Raw genomic sequence first — 18,509 nt, 5'->3', positions numbered from 1 at the left:
TCCTGACTAACTATAGAAATCTATGTTTCTTAAGTGCTCTTTAAACCAATTCTTTTTGGGATTTTTCCCTATTCATTTCCTCATTAATGAGCTAAATAACACTTGGGCCTGTTCTAAACGTAACATTGAAAATTTTGCACACCTCATATAAACTCCGAGAACAGGGCAAAGGGAAGCATGTTTATGACACTAATTCTTCTAGCAGTGAACTCTTGCTGAATAGGTCTGGAATTTACTGGCAAAACAGGGGTGGTGGGAGGGCAGCAAGAGAAGAAAGGATGGGGGTGGAGCCGTGTCCAAAGGAAGATGCTTTTCCGCTCTCTAGTTCCATGACTATGTTTTTTTTTTTTTTTTTTCCAAGCCAGAGTAAGTGCATCTTGTCTATAGAGGTTTACTCAGGACTGAATGAAATTTTGCCAGGATGTACTTAGAGAAGAAAACTCAGAGGCCAGAAAGAGAGATTGCTCTATACCTAAACCAAAACTACATATAGACATCTCCAAGACCTTGAGACTTGAAGGTGCTGATTAGCAGTTTTGGAATAAGTGGGTGATTATTAGCTGGTTTCCACTTTTGTTCATTAAGAATTGATAAGAAAATAATAGTTGCCTTAGTGGAATTGCATGTTATTCGAGTAAGTCATGTAGAATGTTTCTGGGGATTTAAGTTCCTATGGCCAAAACTCCCCAAGGTAGTTAGTGGTTGAAGTTGGTGAAGGAGAAAAAAAAGGGGTGGAAAATCAAATGAGGAGCAGTCATTTTAAGGGGCAGAAAAGAAAATGTCATCAATCTAGCTCATGTTATTGAGAAAGCTAGCAAAAGTCCTTTCCGGAAAACCCTTGTGAGTCTTCATTTCTTTGGGGTATTTTGAAGTAGAATGTCTAGATTAGATAACAGGTATATGTTTAACTTTTGGGGAAAATGTAAAATTGTTTCCCAAAGCAGCTGTACCATTTTACATTCCCTCCAGCAGTATTTGAGTTCCAGTTCATCCATATCCTCCCTTGCACTTGGAATGGTTCAAACTTTTCATAATAGCCATCCTAACAGGTATATAGTGGTACCGCATTCTGGATTAATTTGCATTTCCCCAAGGACTAGTGATATTGAGCATTTTTTCGTGTGCTTATTTACCATCCATATATATCTTCCTTGGTGAAGGATCTGTTTATATTTCTTGCCCATTTTTCAATTGGCTTATTTATTTTCTTGTATTGCTTTTTAAGAGTTCTTTACATATTTTGGATACAAGTCCAGTGGTGTCAGCCGCCCCACTCCCCAGCACCTGGTCTGGCCCTACCTGCAGTGGGACCTCCGCGTGACCCTGGTCCCCACCTCCTCTGAGTGTCCGAGGAGACACGCGCGGGGCAGCAGGCTCCCGGCAGCTGCAGTGGGGCATCCCCGCGGGACCAGTCCTCCTGCAGCAGTGTGGGGTCCAGCCACGCCTGGTCCCAGAACCTGCCTCCGTCCTGAGCTTCACCTGCAGCAGAAATACACCATGATTTGCCCTGGGGAAAACAAAACAAAACAAAACCAACCAACCAACCAACCACACATATAAAACTTTAATAGGAAGTGGAATAGAAGTGACTACAAAATACTACCATTCAATTTCATCATGCAAATACTTTAATATTTTCACTCACTGGCAAAATAAAGCACATGTAACTCTAAATGTGAAATAATTCTGAGTCTTTGACTAAGTCTTCTAAAGAAAGAATAAAATGCTGGTGAAAACATGAAATTGTGTAGTGAGGGATTTATGACCTTGTTTATTATCTTTCTATAGATGTTAAGATGATCATAATTAATACCAATTGAAGCATTTACAGAATACTATTTAGGCCCAATAATGATATTAAATTACAGTATCAGAGAACCTGATAGATATGGGGTCTGATTATAAATAAACTTTATTCAAAATCATCTTTGTCAAAGTTTTAACACAGAAGCAAAAGTCAAATATGTTCCTACATGAGATACAAGCTATTCTTGCTAACAGTACAAATTCTGTCCTGTAAGTATTAGTATTTTCAGGTTTTTTCTTTTCTATGAAATGGTTGAAAGGAAAACTTTAGTATGCTATAACTCATAGGCTACTTTGTGTATTTATCATTTTATAAACAAATGTCTTGACAATTAAGTTGTGTATGAAGGCCATCATCAAGTCATTAACTCTTATATCAAAACCTATTATTATTCACTGATTTAGATAATTCAATTTATGTGTGCGTTACCAGGTTGCAGTCAGCCAACAGACACAGAACAGGTTAGTAGAAATACATATATTTTTCTTATCAGGTTTTCTTTTATTGGAACAGGTTGCATATATATACACACATATACACATATATATGCATATATGTATGTATATTTCCATTGATATAATATTCTAGAAAATGCAGACTAATCACTAGTAACAGAAAAGCAGATCAGTCGTGGCCTGGGGAGGGGCAAGAGTGACGAATTACAAAGTGGTGTGAGAAAAATTTTAGGATGGTGGACATATTTACTATTTTGGTGGTGGTGATGGTTTCATGGGCTTATACATATGACAATACTTAACAGATACACCACTTCACAGCTGTTTCCTAAGAGTTTAACCTTTCAACTTCAGGCCCCTCCCCCAACACGGTGTCCTTTCTCATTGCCACATCATAAACCAGTCTTTCCCCTGAGTCACACACATACAATCCTTGCACAGCAAGTCATGATGGTGCCCTGTGTGTATGTGATAGTGATGGGAAAAGGATAAAACAAAACACTCAACTTGTGTTATGGCAAAAAGAGATTGCAGTGATGATAAAGAATGCAGGAAAGGAAGCCAATTTATCTGTTAGGAAAAAACTTCCACTTGCTTATAAATTCTGTTTCCTCTGATGAAGTTTCATTATAAAGTGTTTTCTTTTTCTTTAAAAACAAGAAGATGAGAGGACATTGATTACTTAAAAATTTTTACGTTAAAGAATACTGGAAAATTTCAGAGAATAAATGTAATGTATAAGGCCCATATAAGGCCTTAGGTTGAAAACAACACGCACCCATGAACTTGCTAAGTAATTTGAGAAATAGAACATAATTGGCATCTTTGAAGTTTTCTGTATATCTCTCTTTCTACCTCCCTGCTTCCCCCCAGAGATAGCTACTCTCCTGAACGTCAGTGTTTCTGTAGTGTTAGCATTTATGTTTGCATATAAAAAATACATTATTTTACTTCATTTAAAGATTTTTAGGCCGGGCGCGGTGGCTCACGCCTGAAATCCCAGCACTTTGGGAGGCCGAGGAGGGCGGATCATGAGGTTAGGAGATCGAGACCATCCTGGCCAACATGGTGAAACCCCATCTCTACTAAAAATAGAAAAATTAGCTGGGTGTGGTGGTGCGTGCCTGTAATCCCAGCTACTCGGGAGGCTGAGGCAGGAGAATCACTTGAACCCGGGAGGCGGAGCTTGCAGTGAGCCGAGATCGTGCCACTGCACTCCAGCCTGGCGATATAGCCAGACTCTGTCTCAAAAAAAAAGAAAAAAATTTATAAAAATAATGCACTATTCTTCCTTTTTTCATTTTACGTTTTGTTTTTAAGCTGTATTCCTGTCAATATATGTAGCACAACTTAGTTTTCACACTGTGTCCTATTCAGCGTGTAAATATACTGTAATTGACGCATTCATTTTCCAGTCAATGAATTTGGGGACTTTTACAGGATTTTTTGCTATTATGAAAAATGTTTCTCTGAGTGCTCCTCTACTCACCTCATAGGGTGTGTGCTCGTGATATTCTTTAGACAAAGTGTAAGCTGAATCTTCAGATAGGCACGTGTTCAAACTGTTTTCCAAAGTGGTTGCAGAGATTTATATCACATCAAACAGAGTTTCTACTTGTTGCCAACATCTGGTTTGTTAGACTCTGAAAGTTTTTTGCCTACCTAGGAAATGTGAAATAGTTTCTCATTTGTGTTTCTAATTTCCTTGGGTTTTTAAGTTAGGTATCTTTTCATTTAGTTTACTGGCCTTTCAGGTTTTCTCTTCTGTAAAATGCCTGTTTTTGTCTTTTTTTTGCCTATTTAATACTTTTTTTTCTCTTCCTAACTGATTCTAGGCATTCTATATGTTTGTGTTACTAACTCTTTATAAGTTATTTGTGTTATAAATGTCTTCCTCTTCTGGCTTGTCTTTTATTTTTTTAAATGATGTTTTTTGGTGAGTGGAAGTTTTTAATAATAATGTAGGCAAATATATTAATCTTTATATATTTTAAAGCCTTTGAGTCTTTTTAAAACTTTTAATTTTACCATCCTGATATTATCTTAGATAAATATATTCTTTTGTATTTTATTCTTAAAGATGGGAGATTTTGCCTTAGTATGAGATTTATCTGAAGTGGATCTTTTTTTTTTTTTTCTGCATGGGATGAAATAAGGAACCAATTCTGTTTCCTCAGCATGTGCTTTGCCAGTTGTCCCAGAAGTTGTTATTGAACAACGTGCATTGCCACCTCTGTCATGTACTAACTTTCCATACGTATTTGTCAGGATAGGAAATATTACAGTGAAGTTGCAAAGCTTGAAATCTCAGTGACTTAGCACAACAAAAGTTTACTTCTCACAGTTGTTAAGTCTAAAGTTGGTCATTGGCTCTTTCTGGTGGTTCTTTTAGAATGGTGACTTTATCGGGGATCTGGGCTGCTTCCTTCCTGCAACCCTACAAGCTAGGAATTATTTACTTTCATAGCTTCACACATAAGAGAAAGATAGGGATGATGGAAACTCACATGAGCTCTTAACTGCCCTGGACTAGTGGCTTGGTCCCAACCATAAACAAGGGAGGGTGTCAAATTTGGGGAGCATATATACATATTTAATGAGCATTAATTGTCTGTACCGTATCATCTAAGTGTGGACCTCTTTCTGTTTCCTCTATTCTGTTCCCGGTCTATTTGTATATCCTTGCAACAATCTCTTAATTGCTAAAGCTTTGTAATAAGTTTTGATATCTGCTTGTACAAGTCCCTCATCTAGAAATATTGATGAAAGAAAAAAGGCTATAAAATATTAGGAATGAATAGGGATGTATAACTGCGGACATGGCAATATTTAAAGATAAGAGAATACCAAGAGTGACTTTAAGTCAAAACATTTGAAATTTTAGATAAAAAAACAAATTCCAAGAAAAACATAATGTATCGAAATTGACTAAAGAAAAAATAAAAAATCTGAATAGTCTCATATAATATTAAATATTTGATTCATATTGTAACTATCCTACAAAGAATAGTTTGTATAAAGAAAATAGTATAGTTTCTACAAAGAAAATATTTTACCTAAATGATATTTGAGTGAGTTCTACCAAATATTCAAGCAATAGATAATGTCAATCTTATACAAAATTTTTAGAGGATAAAAATTAAAAGAAACACATTCTAATATATTATATGAAGCTGGAATACCATTGACACCAAAACTAGAAAATCCCAGTATAAGAAAATAAAATCATATTTCAACTTAGAGGTAAAAATCTTAAAATGAAATAAAATTATCAGTGTATAACCCGTGAAGATTTTAAAAAGATGAGAATCCATGACCATGTTACGGTTATACCAGAAATATAAAGATGGCTTAATCTCAGGCAATCTATTAATATTATATATCATATATAGAGTAAGGGAAAAACTGTTATTAATAGATGCAAAAATAGTTTTTCGTAGTATCCAATATCTATTCTTGATACTCTCTTGGGAAACCAGGAAGAGAGGAGGTCATTCTTAACCTGATAAATGATGTCTACTAAAAACCTAGAAGTAAATCTTGTACTCTATAAAACACTGGTTCTCTTTAAATCAGGAGCAATACAAGAATTACTATTATGAATTAGTTTATTTAATGTTTTGCTGGAGTTGCTGGCCAATGCAGCAAGATAAGAAAATAACAAAAGTAAAAAGCACTGTCATAAAATGAACAGAGCTATTATTATTTGAAGATAATATGACCTGTCCACATGGTAAACCAACAAAAAATGCTTGCTTTTTACTGTTGAGAAGCTGGGTCATATTCGACAGTCAAGAATTCTGGAATAAGTTGTGTTTCATCAAATCCCTATTTAATTGCATGGTACACTGCAGTGAAAGTATGATTATGAGAGCCATACAATAGCATAAAAACTATTTGTTAAGTCAAAAGAGATTACAAAGATGTATGTACATAGGAAAAAAAAGAGTAGGTGGGAATGTTGCTTAATGCTGAAGGGGGTTAGGTGGCAAGATCATGAATTAATTTTCCATCTATTCTTTATGTCCCATATCTTCTGTGCTGTGGCTATATTGTTTACAACAAAAGTATTTTTAAAATTTGTACTAATGAGAACCTTTGGAATCTTCCTGCAGATTTAGTGATGCTTGTTGATTTGTATCAGAGAGCTGTTGAAGACAACACAGTTTCACCTAACATTTGACTGCACAATAAGTCAGATGCATTTATTGGGTTGTGACTCATACTTAGAACCTGACATATAATGAATACCAGTAACACATCATCTTACCTTATTAAACACAATAACTTCCTTATTCACTAAAATAACTAAAAATGGCACTGCGCCCAAAGTTCACAGAAATGTACATCGAGGCATTGTGGTAGAGTAAAAGAGAAGAAAAAGGAGTTAAACAAAGTCTGTAGATCCAAATCCTAGTCTTGGCTTTCCCATACTAGGCTTGGTTTCCTATTTCAAAATGTGAATAGTGAGAAACTGCCCTGTTTATAACATTGATTTGTCATGAGGGCAAAACAAAGAACCCAAAATTAGAGGGCCTAGAAGAGATGGTAGAAGCAGTTTCCATTGGATGTTCATATGCATCCAGTGGCCTTTGTTTGAGTTCTTCCAGGGATGGGGCAAACACTGTCTCTGCATTGCTGAGTGCTTAATCTATTGTTACGAAGATCTTTTTCACATTGGCCTCCTGGACGTCTATCCCATGGCCTTCGTTCCATCTCTGGGTTAGGGTACCATGGCTCCTAGCATGGCCTGGGCCCGTGGGAGAGCCTAGCTGGTCTTCTTTGGCCATGAACAGCCTTTGTTATTGTTTTCTCTGCATGCCATGACAAGAGCGTGTCTGAGGGCATTCTCCAGTGATGACCTCCTTTGTGTCAGAAGGTACACTTCCACCAGGGCAACTACAGCCTCCTACCACACATCATTCACTGTGGACGTCTTAGTCAGTCAAGACTCTGGCATTTGTTTGGTTTTGTTTTCCACCAGTGCTTTGCTTTTTCATACGCCCTGTCCTGTACTTAACAATATGAGGTTAGGGAACTAAGAATGGGATTTTAGATTTGTCTGTGTTAAGTCTCACTATGTTAGATTTGGCCTATGGTTCTATCTTAATGGCGTCTTTTGGGACCCTGATTTGCTCTCTCAGTGAATTCACAGTTCATTTTAACTCCAGGACTCCCAGAATGTGGTAAGCTTGCCTGCTCTGCCCTTCTGCTGTAGAAACCTGTTCTGCACCTCCCAGCTCCCTCCCCAACCCCTGGCTTGGCCTCGAGGCATTCTCCTTTCCTGCATTCAAGGCCTCCAGGAATATTACCACACACCATCTGCACATCGTCTGGTTCTTTTGGCCAATGCCAATTTGATAAATTTTTTTTTGGCTTCAGTGTCCAGTTCTGCTTTCTAAACTTGTATTTGCTTCCTTTGGAAAATGTATTCCTTCTTTCTACCCTCCCTCCTTTCCTGCATTCCTCTGCTCCGTACTGTCCACAATTGAAGAGTGCCATGACCATGTCCATGCCCAGCCTGGCTGCCTCTTCTGGGAGGAGAGGTCAGCTCCACACCTGAGAGCCAGGATGGAACCAAATACCTGGAACTGAGCCTGAGGCTTTCCAGTAGAGCATACTCTTCTAATTGACTCATTTACCATAGAGTATGGGTATTTATACATGTATCCAACTCTACTAACCATATTCTTTGTTTTGCTCACAAGACAGATGTTTGCAGATACTTACATGAAATTCTGATTCACTAAGTTCACAGCATTTAACTGTGGTAATCTCACCATCTAACAACCTCATCAAACAAAAGATTGCATGAACTTCACCAGACCTGGCCTGTTTTTAGTCATTTCATGCTTTCTCTTGGTGATCGTGGCTTCCTTAAGTGCTGAAAGACTATCCCTGTAATCATTCATCTAGAATCTTTCCCATTCCCTCATCTGTGCTTGCAAAATCCCTTAAACTCAGTAATGGGTGTGGAAGCTGTCTGTCTGGAGGTATGAAGAATTAAGGGATGGCATTCTCCCCGGAGGTTTGATAGAAAGCTGGACACAGTGCGGTCTGGAAGAGTCATGGGGATGATATGAATTGTTCATGTATCATTGCCTGGAATAGGAGTATGATAAGCAGCCAGGCACTCAAGTCAGATCCTTAGGGCCTGACCACAAAGGTTACCAGTGGCCATCGGGGATGGCATGGTTAATTCTCTAGTGTAAAGAGACAAAGGTTAAACTAACAGAATGTGTCACACTGGAAAGCATTTTGGAGATCAGGTCAATTAGCACTCCCTGTGTTACTGTGCACACAAGTCACCCAGAAAGCTTAGTCAAATATAGATTTGAATTCAGTGGTTCTGGGGTGGGCCCTAATGTTCTGCATTTCCATCGTGCTCCTTGGTGATGCTCTTGGCTTATGGGCCACACTTTGTGTCCCAAGAGTTTAGACTATACTGTTTTGTTTTGTTTTGTTTTTTTCAGATGTAGAAACTGAGATCCAGTGAGATGAAGTGATTTTCCCAAAGATACATAGATGAAGTTGAAGCTTAGCTCTTTAACCCAGGTCTGCTGGCGTCCAGGTTGGTGTCTCTCTAATTATAGAATTGTTGGACTTAGGAAAGCAGAAGTCTCCTGCCCTCTCTTAATGACCCATAGCATGTTGAGGGGGAGCCAAGGTTAGATTCTAGGGTTGCACATACTTGCACAAACATGCACACACATACACACATGCTCATGCACACACATGCACACACATACTGTACGTGCTTCTTCCTATTCTCCTTTTTCAATTGGGAGGTATAAGAAACACATGGATTACAGCCACATTAAAGATATTCATAAATGCAAATCAATTCTGAATGTGTAAACTTTTCCATAAAAATATTCTGGGAAAATACTTGAGTTATTTCTGACCTTTTATGTATAAACACAGACATTCTGGAGTTTGTCAAAGACCATGTTACTGATAAAATTGTGTTAGAATGATGTCTTCTGATAGTTTAAATGTTAAAAGCTCTGGGCTCAGCTCAGGGAATTCTATACTTTAGCATTCATAACAGACCCTAGAGTTTGAGAGATTATCCATTAACTTCTGATATTGAATTTTTGTTGCCAACTATGACTATTTGTTTTCCCTGAACTCTGTAGGGGAACAACACAGCTGACAAAACCCAGGCAAAAGCGTGTGTGTGGGTGCGTGTGGGTGCATGTGTGTGGCGTGTGTGTGTTCACACAGGTTAACTAAACAGTGCAGATTCCTCCAATTTTTCTCCTTTTTGAGAAGTAGGAAGGAGCAAGAGAGAAGAAATCATCTGGAGTGGAAAAGAGGGCTGGAAAAGTCCTTGAACTAATAATCTGCCAATTAATCCAGCTGCTTGGAAATAGCCTGGAATTGGAAGGTCTTTTGGGTGCTCTCTGGAAAGGGTACCAGGAAGTATGAGACAATGGCTGCTAGGAACTTGCACTGTTCCTGAGTAGATAAGACCTGTTGTCAAGTAAATTGCGGTGGATCCCTGGTAACACTTGAAGAGCAAAGCAAGCCTGGGCTCCACCTGGGCTCTACCCCTGCCTGACTAAGGGAGCTTGGGGAAAGTACTTACATAATCTCAATCAGTTTTCTCACCTGTAAAATGGGCCTAAAGAATTTAAATTTCCATGCAAGTCAAAACCATAATGAGATATTATCTCACACCAGTCAAAATGGCTATTACTAAAAAGTCAAAAAATAAGAGATGCCAACAAGGTTGCAGTGAAAAGGGAATGCTTATATTCTGCTTGTGGGAATGTAAATTAGTTCAGCCACTATGAAAAGCAGTTTGGTGATTGCTCAAAGAACTTAAAACACAACTACCATTTGACTCAGCCATCCCATTGTTGGGTATATTCCCACAGGAATATTAATCATTCTACCATAAGAACATGATGTTCATTACATCACTATTCTCAATAGCAAAGACATGGAATCAACCTAAATGTTCATCAGTGGTAGACTGGATAAAGAAAATGTGGTACATGTACACCGCGGAATATTATGCAGCCATGAAAAAGAACAAGATCATGTCTTTTGCAGCAACATGGATACAACTGGAGGCCATTCTTCTGAGAACTAACACAGAAACAGAAAATCAAATACTGCGTGGTCTCACTTATAAGTGAGAATTAAACACTGAGTTCATACGGACACAAAGAAAGGAAAAACAAACACCAGGACCTACTTGAGGATGGAGTGTGGGAGGAGGGTGAGGATTGAAACTACCTATAGGGTACCATACTTATTACCTAGGTTACAAAAAAATCTGTAGACCAAGCCGCCTGAATACACAATTTGCCTATATAACAAACCTGCACAAGTACCTCTGAACCTAAAATAAAATTAAAAATAAATAAGTAAATGAATATATAATTTAAATTTCCTTGAAGAATGCCTGACACCTGTAAGTGCTCACTTTTGCTATCTCCGTTATCATCACAGAGAGAAGGCACAGGTTCAGAGTCGGGAAAATCACCCCAGGATGCTTGAGTGGGGTCTGCTTGAGCGAATGGCGGTGAAAACTGGAAAGAAGGGGAAGGAGCAAAGAGGAGGTGGGCTGTGTCATGCTGAGTGGTGTCAATTGGCTAGGGTAAGGAGTGGCAGTGGCAGAATTGAGGCCGCAGAGCATTGAAGCAGAGGTTTGAGCAGTGCCTCTTAGGGTCAGCAGGCGGCCCATCCAGGTGAGCACAAAGCGCTCTTGGAAAGGGTAGCGGGAACAATGACAGGAAAGTGTGTGAGACCAGATGTCTGAAGACCTTGAATGCTAGAATTGGAGGCTTGACTCTTCCTCCCTACGATGCAGATTTTTGAGTAGCGTTGTGATAGGCTGGACTCTGTATCATGTTGAGAATGTTCATCTGAGTGCAGAGCACAGGAGGAGCTATTAGAGAAATAAAAGAGGCAGGCCAGGTGCGGTGGCTCACGCCTGTAACCCCAGCACTTTGGGAGGCCAAGGGGGTGGATCATCTGAGTTCAGGAGTTTGAGACTAGCCTGACCAACATGGTGAAACCCCATCTCTACTAAAATTACAAAAATTAGCCAGACATGGTGGCGGGCGCCTATAATCCTAGCTACTCGGGCTGAGGCACGAGAATCACTTGAACCTGGGAAGCAGGGGTTGCTGTGAGCCGAGATTGTGACATTGCACTCCAGCCTGGGAGACAGAGCAAGACTCTGTCTCAGAAAAAAAAAAAAAAAAAAAAAAAAAAAAGAGGAGGCTTGGCAGCACCAGCTCTCCTAGGTGGATCTGGCTGCATTTGTGGAAGCCAGAGGCTCCAGCTTTCATCTCCCTGAGCTGAGGGGTGATCAGTGGCCACCCCACCTCCAGGGTGTGGTGAAGGGAGACTTCCAGAGTTCTCAGGGCACATGGCAGGGGTGGTGGCCACCATGAGAAGTGGGCTGGCATCTGGGACACGAGCAGACCTGAATAAAGAGTCCTGCAGCATTGCCTGGGCTGACTCTAGGGAGATTGCTCTAAGGATTGGGAGGTAGGCAGAGAGGGAAAGCTTAGGCCACCACAGGCCTGGGACTGACCAGTCAAGACTCTGATGATGGGAACATGATAATGAGCTGGATTCAGCCAGCAGGCCTTGTCCAGGTTCAACACAAAGTCATGAGAGGAAAGCACCAGCTTCGGGAAACGTTAGAGGTTACCGTGCAGTGGCGGGTGTTGGTGTTTCTTAAGGGTCTGGCACGTTTGCTGAGTGATTCTGGCTGTCTGCCTGGCTCTGGGCTTCCTGTTCATAGCTCCCCAGATGTGTCACGGCCGAGGGATTAAAGCCCTAAGAGGCTGTGACACAGCCATCTCCACAACCCCACTTTCTCCTTCCTTTGAGCCTCCGTACCAGCTGGGGCATCCGGCAAGATGTGAGTTGTCACTCTGCTGTGGCACAGACCTGAATTAACAACTCTAGCTAGGGCTGACTTCAAAACGCACTTTCGTTTTTTAATAACCAACATCAGCTCAGCAGTCTTCATTTGGGAAAAGAAACCTTGTCGGATTACCCCGACATTCTCTACCTCCTGGGAGGCCAGCCATTCCCAAATGCCCCAAGGATGAAGAACGGAGACGGTAAGATGATTAATTGCACTGCAGGTTTTTTGTTTCTGTATTTTTTTTCCCTCCTTTTTTTGGGGTTACTTACACATTAATGAGGTATTTAGGAAAGACAAATGGAATCTGATAAAAGGTAATGTTACATTGTTTGTCGAAACAACATTTTAAGGATTTCTTGAAGTTATATGGCTCTGTAGGCATGTTTAACTTTAAGATGTGTTTCTGAGTCATATTAAGAGAACGACTGTGATTATCTATGGAAGATTAACTAGGAAATATATGGGAAATATACTTTATAACTGTATATTACTTATAAACCATGAATAGTTACATGACTTTTGGTATGTGGTGAGAGATGTTAAGTGAAAGGTGTTGTAAATGAAGTCGTTTTATAAGACTGTTGTTACTGTAAGAATTGAGACTTATTTTATCACTTCCCATTAAGCTTCTACAGTGTTAGAGAGGCATAACCCAATGTTTGACTGAAGGTGCTATGTTTTTTTTTTAATTTATTTTTTATTTTGTTTGAGACGGGGTCTCACTTTGTCACCCAGACTGGAGTACAATGGCATGATCTTGGCTCACTGCAACCTCCGCCTCCCAGGTTCAAGCAATTCTCCTGCCTCAGCCTCCCGAGTAGCTGGGACTATAGGCGCCTGCCACCATGCCCTGCTAACTTTTTGTGTTTTTAGTAGAGATGGGTTTTCACCGTGTTAGCCAGGATGGTCTCGATCTCCTGACCTCGTGATCCACCTGCCTGGGCCTCCCAAAGTGCTGGGATTATAGGCGTGAGCCACCACGCCCAGCCTGAATGTGCTATGTTATTAATGGCAGGCTTTATTGGTTTCATTTAAAGGTATAATGCATTGTATTGGCAAAACTTGTACACGCTTTCTTCAATAAGGACCTCAAAGGTAATCTTAAAAGCCTGATCATATTTTTCTCCCCCCCTCAGAAGCTTTGCCAATGTTGCACCTATAGCTATAGAGAAGACCATGCACTCTCAGAGGGGATTATAAACATTGTCTTGCATTTTTATCCTTGATCTCCATAATTTATCCTTGATCCCCATAATTCCTACTGATAGTGTTGTTGTGCATAAGAATGAGAAAATGGGACTGAACCTGAAAGATTAAGGAAAGAAAATAACAAAACAAAAAGGAAAACCTAATGAAGCTTATCATTCAATTCAATTTATAACTCCTTATTGCTCATGCAAAATGTGAATTTTTCGCTGTGTTGGTGAGGGTGTGAGGAGTGGATGGTGGGGAAGGATGCTTCAAAAAATACAGCTAAGGACCAACTGGTTTGGTGAGTCATGGCATTCACCCATGAGACAGCTGGAGAACAGTGACGTGTGTGTCTCTGTGTGTGTGTGTCTGTGTGTGTGCATTCGATGCCAGAGATTGGTGTTTACTATAAATGTGTTGATCTGTTAGGAAAAGGAAGAAGACAAAGTTGTCCAGAAAGAGCCAAGAAAACTTCTTGAGATGAATTTGATCTGCCTAATGGTAGTGATGAGTTTAAAAAGATTCTTATGGCCTTTCCTAACACTACATGCTGTTGTTAATCATTGAACTGACAAACCCCGTTGAGCACAAGACTGTTAGTTTACTTAGGAGGAAAACTTGGCAGGAACGGTCAAAGAATAGCGAGGGTATACTTCTAAAATACGTCCTTGGAACATTTACACAAACAGCACAAGCTCATTGTCAAGAATAAAATTTTAAAAAATACATAGAGATAATAGTAAAAGATGAGAAGTGAAAACACACCACTGTGAGATAAACACTGTTAACATTTTGGTAGGTGTATTTGTCTCTGAGTACATTTACATTTTGAAGAAATATATTTGTACTCTACATGCTTTTCGGTTATCTGCTTTTACCTCACAGCGATGGAGCATCTTGTTATGAGAATGAGTTTTCTTTTACAAAAGCTTTTCCATTTCATTGCATAGATAGTTTATTAAATCCTGTTGGCAGGTAGTTGATTGTTTTTCTCTTATTAACAGTACTAAAACTAACACCCTTGCAGCTAAACCTTTGCATCTCCTCATGAGTTTTCCTTGAGATAAATCCCCAGAGGTAGAATGGTAGGGGTCAAAGGGCATGGGCATTTTAAAACTCTAGATCCCTGCTGCTAAATTAATCCTAGGAAAGTTTAATTAATTTATATGCCCACCAGCACTGTATGAACATTTTCCAACTCTGTCATCAGCATTGGGTTTTATAATTTTTTGAAAAGTGTGCTACTCTGCATGCACACGTATGTTTATTGTGGCACTATTCACAATAGCCAAGACTTGGAACCAACCCAAATGTCCATCAGTGATAGACTGGATTAAGAAAATGTGACACATATACACCATGGAATACTATGCAGCCATTAAAAAGGATGAGTTCATGTCCTTTGTAGGGACATGGATGAAGCTGGAAACCATCATCCTGAGCAAACTATCACAAGGACAGAAAACCAAACACCGCATATTCTCACTCGTAGGTGGGAATTGAACAATGAGAACACTTGGACACAGGGTGGGGAACATCACACACTGGGGCCTGTTGTGGGGTGGGAGGAGAGGGGAGGGATAGCATTAGGAGATACACCTAATGTAAATGACAAGTTAACAGGTGCAGCACACCAACATGGCACATGTATACATATGTAACAAACCTGCATGTTGTGCACGTGTACCCTAGAACTTAAAGTATAATAATAAAAAAAGAAAAGTGTGCTACTCTGATAATAGGCAAAGGTATATTTTGTTGTCTTAGTTTACCTTAAGGAAACCCTTTGCAAAATCTGCTGGTTTCCAGTTCTGCCCCTTTGGGTTCAGCCTCTCGTCTTTTTTGGTTACTCATTGCCAAAGCAGTCACCTCTTACAGTAACTTCTGCCAACCTAATTTCTGAGGACTTTGACCTCGTTTGATGTCTCTCAGAAAGTCTGCTGAGAGAGCGAGAGAACTGGATGCTTTTGCTCTGAATTTTTACCGATTGAGTAACCTGGGGTAAACCTCAGTCTTTGTGATTTTGTCTCCTTTTTAGCTATAAAATTTAGACAGAAGGCCTGTGCTAGCCACCTCACAAGATTGTACTGGGAATATAAAGAGGCAAGATAGAGGCAAGCTTTTTGAATAGAGGAAAAGTAAAAATGCAAAATGGTATTATTATTATTGTTGTTACTCTAAAGTTTAGTGATAAATCTTGCCTTCTGAAATATATAGTTTCTGGAGAGCTGCATGCTGAAATTTTGACGTCTTCTAATTCTAAACTTGGGAAGTGTGTGTGTGTGTATGTATGTATGTGTGTGTGTGTGGGGTGTGTATAACATATTTCTATGTTTCTTGGTTCTTAGATTCAGTAGCAGTGTTTAGTGTGTTACAGCAGTGCATGGATCCATTTTAGATTAAAAAGATTTCCATTTTGTTGCTTATTTATTCCATTCTTGTACAGGAAAACCAGCCATCCTCCTCCTATTGCATTCTCATCATCCATGGGCTTTGCTCAGCTCCTCAGTGGACTGAGAGCTCCTCAAAGACGGGGTCCGGTTTCATGTGTATACCTGTCTCCAGGGCCTGCTTTGGGGGTCTGACAGCCAGAGAGGGGATCAATCAATGTTTCTCAAGTCAATGTAAGGGAGGTAGCAATATATTTACCCAGCTTTGTGGAGAAAAGAATATTCCCAAAAGGCATCCCAGAAGATTAAAAAAAAAAAAACCTAAATGGAGATTTCTAGGGGCAACTGGTTATTTATTTAGTTTAGTTTGGGTGAGTCTCAGTTTCTATTGAGTAAATATTTAAAGCTCTGAAAGGATATTAAACAAATGAATGCAAGCCAAGGATAGGACCAGGAAAATGGAGAACGCTGTCTTTATAGGTGCAAGTGTCATGGATTTGGCATGAATATCAAAAACTTTAAGGAGGCATCGATTTTCACTCTGACTCCCAGCTCAGTGCTGGGCTGCAAAAATCAGGACCAAACTGACATTTAGTAATGGTTTGAACTTGGTACTGAATAATAATAACAATAATAATAATAATAATAAAAGCTAATATGTAATACAGCACTTGCTAGGTAGGAGACCTGGTTTTAGGTACCTCTCATATAAAATAATCAGTACTATTATTTTATTTTGCAGATTAAGAAACGGAAGCACAGAGAGTGATTTGCTAGGGTTATACCAGTAGTTAGTGCAGAGCTGGAATTATGACGCAGACAGGCTCACTCTGGAGCCTGTGGGTCAGTGAGGGCAGGTCGGACTGAACTTTGGAGACAATGTCTCATGGTTTTAGGCCACTGGTGATGTTTGTGCTGTTTATTTGGGTATATGACTACCATTTATTGAGTCACCTACTAAAGGAACGTGCACTCTTCTGGGTTCTTTAAGTATAATATCTTGAATCTTTCTCGCAACCTTGAAACATTATTCCAACTCTAGGTCCAGACAAGCTGAGACCCTGAGAAGTTCAGTAAGTTTCCCAAAGCTGCAGGCTAGTGAGGAGAGATCCATCAGCCTGCACCAAGTCTGTCTGCCTTCTGAGTCCATGTGCCATGCTGGCCTGGACAACTGAGTGCTGATGTACTTGGTTCTTCCATCCAAAGGTGCCGAGAGTCCAGTTCTACTGCATTTGGAGGTGTTGAACCTGGAAAACTCAGCCACAACTACCCCTCAACTTGGGGATCAGGCAGGGCTCAGCCTCAGCTTCTCTGAACCCACATGGGGCAATGTGAAATGGATTTGATTTTTCAGACCGGATCCTCCCTGGCAGGACCATCCAATTTATCACACCAACCTAGACTCGATGGGCGTTTAAAATATTGAGAGATATTTCCTTATATTTCCTCTCTATTGACCCCCCAAATCTGCACCAAGGAACTCCAGCAAATGAGATGGAGTATGGTGAGTGCTAGCTTGGGGGCCAAGGGCAGCTTCGTTTCTCCTGGGCAACTTATCTCCCTTTTCTTTGCTTAGTGTTTCCAGTTATAACATGAGGGAAAAGACTATAATTTAAAATGGAATTTTACTTTTTTTGGTTAAACTTTTCCATATGATTTTGAAACTCTTTAAATTTTTTTGAGTGAATGACACATGGTTTATTTGCTTTTGAAGTGGTAACACAATTTAAAAGGTTCTTCAGTGAAGTCTCCTTCTCTTCCCTTTCTGCAGACGCTTCTTTCCCTCTTCCTCACCAATAGGTGAGTCTTGTTAATAGTTTCTAGTTTTTTCTTCCACCTCTTTCACACTCATAGTGTGCACCATTCTGTACCTTGATCCATAGCTGTATCAAAGGAGGTGCATTTTCTGCCTCTCAATGGACAGATTGTTTGCAATTTTTTGTTATTTCAGCCAGTGTTGCAACCAGTAACAGCCTGCCCTTGTAATTTTGCAGAAGTGTTTACAAGTTGTTGGTTAAATTCCTGGAAGCAGAATTGTGGGGTCAGAGGCTGTGTACACTTGTGATTTCGATATATATTTCAGAATTACCCACCCCCCCACCCTACCAGGTTATACCAATTAACACCCCTACCAGGAATGTTTGAAAGAATGCTTCTCCATGTGCTTGTCAACAGTGCCTGCTAACAAGCTGGTTTTTATTAGACTTCGGCAGTCTCAAAGGAGAAAGCTGCAAACTTAGTAAGTTTTCTAAATTTTCCTATCTCATATCATGACCGTGCAGTGTCAGCCCCACTGTGATCTCTTGTGGCAAATACAACAGTCTGACAGGTACTTTGTTGACTCAGGTTGGGCATCTATTCAATTGGCTTAAAACCATTTGCGATCACAACTTTTTTCATTTGGTGATTGTGTTTTGAGGCCTTGCTGTGTGTCCAGTCATGGGATGGCACAGGGATGCGTGGACCCTGCCAGGGTTGCATGAAACAGCTAGGCAGCCGCAGGAGTTGGCACATGTGTGCTGAGCACTGTGAAAGAAACACAGAGACAGAAGGCTGCAGAGACAGCGAGTAGGGAGCCACGGTCTGTGTTAGCCTGGTGATTGGGACGGCTCGAGGTGAAGTGATGAGGTCTGAGGCATGAGAAGGAGCCAGCCAGACAGAGGGCAGAGGAAGCAGAGCATAAAAACCCAGCATGAGAAGCAGAAAGCAGCTCTATGTATGGCCAATGAAGAGAGTGGAAGGGAGGCCAAGGTGAGCTGGAGACAGAG

At 40.2% G+C, this 18,509-nt stretch overlaps 1 protein-coding gene across 2 annotated transcripts in view; it reads left to right on the top strand.

Moving 5' to 3' along the window:
• Window positions 1–18,509, top strand: part of IL1R1 (interleukin 1 receptor type 1) — a 115,648-nt gene that overhangs the window by 28,130 nt on the left and 69,009 nt on the right. Inside the window, exon 2 of one of the 2 annotated variants that reach the window (XM_063594718.1) lies at window positions 8,736–12,356. The gene's annotated coding sequence lies outside the window, so the exon portion shown is untranslated. Of the gene's footprint in view, window positions 1–8,527; window positions 12,357–18,509 lie in introns of those variants that run through there. The other variant, XM_063594720.1, reaches the window with a different exon arrangement.

The sequence above is a fragment of the Pan paniscus genome, chromosome 12, assembly GCF_029289425.2.
Source record: "Pan paniscus chromosome 12, NHGRI_mPanPan1-v2.0_pri, whole genome shotgun sequence".
In the NCBI taxonomy this organism is placed as follows: Eukaryota; Metazoa; Chordata; class Mammalia; order Primates; family Hominidae; genus Pan; species Pan paniscus.
Note: the sequence above shows the minus strand (reverse complement) of the source record. Positions and strands in the feature narration are given on the sequence as shown.